This window comes from Limulus polyphemus, unplaced genomic scaffold, assembly GCF_000517525.1.
Source record: "Limulus polyphemus unplaced genomic scaffold, Limulus_polyphemus-2.1.2 Scaffold3008, whole genome shotgun sequence".
NCBI classification, from domain to species: domain Eukaryota; kingdom Metazoa; phylum Arthropoda; class Merostomata; order Xiphosura; family Limulidae; genus Limulus; species Limulus polyphemus.
The window spans coordinates 144472-149992 of record NW_013668618.1 but is presented as its reverse complement, the minus strand read 5'-3'; positions in this window follow the sequence as shown (position 1 = coordinate 149992).

Sequence of the window (5521 nt, the reverse complement as noted above, 5' to 3'; positions counted from 1 at the left end):
TACTAGACTTTCCTCAGATACAGAGTGGAACAAAGGTCACTATGCAGATGGTATTTTATACTATAAAGAAGATTAGAAAGACAACTGAAAAAATTAATTATTGTTTGTAGAGCAAAATGATAAACATTAAACTACATTCTTAATGAAACAACTGTATAGTCACTCCCTTCCCCAATATTCCCGGATGAGGATAGGTCCCAAAAATTTCCTGGGTACTCAGATGTGTTGTGAGTTGGGAAACTCTGAACTTGGATGTCAAAACAGGAACGTCATCAGTAAACCATCACAAAAAAATATTTGTTAAATATGAACTTTAAGGTGTTTTTAATATGACAGTCTTTTCTTAGTGGATGTAAACAGGAAAACTTAAAAGTGTGGGCACTGGAGTTATTGATACAATATCATCATTGAAAATAAGTGTTGAAATGAAAGTGGCTTCATGTGAAGGATGGCTTTCATGATTTTTAGTAGAACTTTTATGTTTAGTGAGAAAATGTTCTTATTGAGTGGCATGAACATTGTCATGACAAACAGAAACAGTCCCTTGCTCTTTAAAGAAGACCTACATGTAAAATAAGGTTGCCTGAAGTCATCCGCCCAAGGTCATCATCTAACTGGCATGTCAGAAGCCATCTTGAAAATTCAGACACACCAAATCAAGTGATTAACTAGGAGCTGGTGGCAAGTTTTTACTGGCCTACACCAAGTACTAAATAAAAAAGATTACGTATTCTGTGTAGGCTTCGAGCTTCTTTGTTAATATTAATTTAGACGTTCCGAATGAAAAAACATTATTCTTCTCAGCCGAGGAGTTTCGTGAAGAAATGTTAACTCTGAGTTAATGGTTCGGCTACAGTACTAGTAAAGTAACATGTAATCAGTTTCTCACAACAAACACAAGTAGACTTCCTGTTCTATACACGTGTGTGTTGGTCACGCATCAAATTGTCAACAATTACGATAAATGTTCCAAAACAGTATAGGAAAGAAGAGTTTTAATTGGAGGTCGTGTATAGTTGTTTATAGCAGACTTAAATATACATACAAACAAACGACGAATTTTGTTTCGTTTGTATTTGGATCTCTCAAGCAGAAAATGTTAACTAATACTGTAGAAATAATTACCTCCATCAGAACTTGTTCAGCAATAACTTTCCTGTCATAACATCTGTAAGGCATGTCATACCGTGAAGCGTGTTTTCTTACCTGTCCTAACGTTTCGTCCTATACACATGTGTTTGTACAACAGACAGTTGCCGTCCATACCACTTTACTCATCAAAAATTTATTTTGTTTATTTGTTAGTTATCGAAAAACCACATCGGGCTATTTGCTGTATCCCGCGGGGAATCTAACCCCCGATTTTAGTGTTGTAACATATTGCTGACCCACCGGGGAAGATATAAAATATGATGTTTTGTCTTTGTCGAGAAAGGCGATGATAAAGTTAGTTCATTTGTCAATCACCTTGTAAATTTAATACAATTCTTGAAGGTTTTTTCACGTCGCACACAAGGAACAAGAATGTAAGTTAGGTTTTACAAAATCATGTTATTTTTTTAGTAACAATTAAGATACAATCAAACATTGATAAGTTAGAAGTTTATTTATAAGTACATATAGTAAATTTAAATAAGCAAGAATTAACTACTCCTTCAGTTCTGGGCCGGGGATGACTGAGAGATTAACGTTTCAAACTGTGGGTACAAAGTTCGCGTTTCAATCTGAAATGGCTGAACTTCAGAACGTCAAGTCTAACATTTTAGTTGTCAGAATGGCAGAAGAATTTTAGCAAAACTAAACACCGTATTATCAACGTTTTTTACAAGACACGCTAGAAAATGCTTTCCAGTTTAAGTTGTGGTAATATAACCCGTTAGAAACTGATTTCCAGGTTAAGTTGTGGTAATATAACCCGTTAGAAACTGATTTCCAGGTTAAGTTGTGGTAATATAACCCGTTAGAAACTGATTTCCAGGTTAAGTTGTGATAATATGACCCGTTTAAAACTGATTTCCAGGTTAAAATGTGATAACTCAAATTAAAAGCTAGCGATGGTGAAATACTCTTAGGCAGCTGATACAGTGATTTGTCAGAATTGTATCTGATGACTTTATTATTAAACATATCTGTGTCTGTCAATTTATCAATGTATTGCTATATATTAAGATGTAGTTAATGATTGTTACAAATAAATTAGCTAAACAAAAACAGATGTATACGTTACTGTAAATAAATCACAAAACTTAAAAAATATCTTTGGTTAGTTGGCTTTGTCCTTTATGTCCATCCATTTGACATACGCTGAAGGACCCTCTAGTGTGCGAGAAGTGAAACTACGACTTATCTATGAAAAATAGTACAATGCCCCATTGTATTCAAGACGTAAAACCACGACTATTTGGTAAAAAAAAAACAAAAAACGGTATGATGCCTCCTGGTGTCCGAAAAGTGAAATCACAACGTATTCCTGGAAAGCAGTACGATGCCTCCCCGAAGATCGGTAGGATGGCCATAGGTCTGAACTCTACTTCTCAGACTCCATCTCGATGGAATCCACAAAGATGAATTTGAACAGCGTCGTCTGTTTGTACAGACGTACTGCTATTTGAAGAGATATCCAACCAATTGGACAAAGTCTAGGCAGAGCAACAAATAAGAGAACATCAGTATGCAAAATGTAGGAAAAAACAAGAGACTATGGTTTGGTTTACAATTTATATTTTTTCTATTTATAAGGATATTATATTCGTGTTTTTTGTACAAGGTATAGATGTCGTTGTTCTTAGCGGTCTTGTGGCGTGAAATAAAACAGGTATTTTTAAGAGTAGTTTAATACAAATGCCTAGTTTTACATAAGAATTTCTTATAAACTTTGAAAATACAACCACGCAGCTCGACCTCCCAGTAAACTCGTACTCTACATATCGTACGAGAAAAAGTGATTAATGAAGGATTAAAACGGCGGGAAAGTTGCCATAACTTTGGAGAAAAATGTAATAATTAAATTATCACAAAGACAAATAATTATAATTACATCTTATTAATTAATGTTTAATTTAAAACAAATTGAACGTCGCAGAATTACTTTAAAATACTTGATCATAAGAACATCAAAGTCCGACTCGAATAAATGAATCTGACCTCTAGAACGTATTTAAAACAGTGTCTTATGGGATTGGGTGGAATTTTCTCATAAACGACCAAAAAAAAAAGGTGTCCACATTTAAAACCACACAACCTCCTTAGCATAAAGTATAGACTAATCTTGAGATAAGGTCAATTAACTGGAACTGTTTGCCAGCTGTAGAAGAGATTGAAATTATCACTGTATAGTTTACGTGAGTGAAAGTTCCATCATTGTGTGGACCTAGGTCCTGTTGTGACGTAATCAAGCTAAACTTTAATATGATTGTCGTTAATAAAACATGGCGGCTACTCGCACAGTGAACTGACCTGGATCTCACGAGGACGTCACAGATTAATCCAAACAATATTACATAAAACAAACATTCTCACCAGGTGTCACTATAAACCGTCTTTTTCCTCCCAAAGTGTCACCTGGTGTTATCTGCCTGTTTTGAAAGACCAACCCACACGTGCAGATCTTCTCGCATGACTGGAATGACATTGTTCATTTTTCCACCACCTGGCAAGTTAGTCCCTATTTCACCTTTCATCTGATGCGCTTGTTCTGGAGTGCTTTTAGTAACCCCTGTTTTTATAAGGTTCATTACCCCTGAAATGACTCATTAATATAACATAAAGAACAAAATCCAACAGATTTTTCCCCTACAAAAAAGTTGAGCCTGTAAATAGGTTTAGCAACTTATGAACTAAACGACAACTATCGGTACAGAAGCACGAGAGAATGGTTCTGTCATTGACAAGAATACACTCTGACATCTGGTGGTGTTGCGAACACAACGGTTAAATTCCCGAGTAAAAAAATATTCCTATTACAGCTGTTTATAACTAGTATTCAGATTGCATTAGAAGCGTTCAGACAGAACTTTATTGATCAATACATTTTTGACAAGTTTCTTTGTTTTAGCGCTAAGCTACATAAAAGGTCATCTGGACTCCACCTTGGGGAGGGGATTGAGCCTTGTTTCGACATATAAATACTAAATTTTATTAATGGAGTTTACTTCACAACGTCGTCAAAAAAGCTAGTTGGGTGCTAGGGCTAATGCCGAGCCTAAAACAGTTACATCGTTATTATCGCTAGAGCATTTAACGGGTTAGTAAATATCCGTAGTCTTATTTTATATTTGTATTGTTTGTTTGATGTTATTTTTATACCTAATTTTCTGTATTCAGGTTTGTTGTGTTAAGAGCCTATTACTGTTACTATATATATATATAAGCAGTCCTACAGTGAGTTCGTGGCGTGGGTATTTACACGTACTTCATCAGGTATTAAATGTGGACGTATGACCTCAAGTACTAACGTTTCAACCACATGAACTTGAGGTCAAGTAGTTGACCTGAACAATAAATGTCAGCTGTTTCTAAGTTCATTTATAATAAGCTTCTTAACGTGAATAACACGCATGGTCAGGAATTTGTAAGTTTGTTTAGCTGTGGCCAACACATGTATCAAAAACCAGTTAAGTCAGTAGTTTAGTGAACACAGTATTAAGTCAGTAGTTTAGTGAACACAGTATCAAGTCAGTAGTTTAGTGAACACGGTATTAAGTTTGTAGTTTAGTGAACACGGTATTAAGTCAGTAGTTTAGTGAACTATTCTGCTGAAGTAGCACTTTTTAATACTTTTCCTTTCATTATATCAAAATATTCCCAGTCCAAAACAAATATAATTTTTTTTTTACTTTCAGAGAAAATGGTTTGTAGTGAAACACTTCAAGGCATACCTCTGCTGATTGTAGCTAATAAACAGGATATAACAGTAAGTAACTTATCTGGCATTTATCAGATTTCATTTTGATGACTAAAATATTTTAAACAACAGTTTTTACTTGCACTAACAATGTTAAAAAACGTCTGTAATGTCATATTTTCTTTTTGTTTAGGTGGTGCATTTCACCGTGTGACAGAGATTTAATGATTAACACCCTCAAAATATAGATAATGTTTTTCTTTTTTAATTTTCCCCCTAGTGACACAGTGGTAAGTTTGTAGGCCAAAAATTAGTGAACACGGTATTAAGTCAGTAGTTTAGTGAACACAGTATTAAGTCAGTAGTGTAGTTTAGTGAACACGGTAAAACTTAATACCGTGTTCACTAAACTACTGACTTGATACTGTGTTCACTACACTACTGACTTAATACTGTGTTCACTAAACTACTGACTTAATACTGTGTTCACTAAACTACTGACTTAATACCGTGTTCACTACACTACTGACTTGATACTGTGTTCACTAAACTACTGACTTAATACCGTGTTCACTAAACTACAAACTTAATACCGTGTTCACTAAACTACAAACTTAATACCGTGTTCACTAAACTACAAACTTAATACCGTGTTCACTAAACTACTGACTTGATACT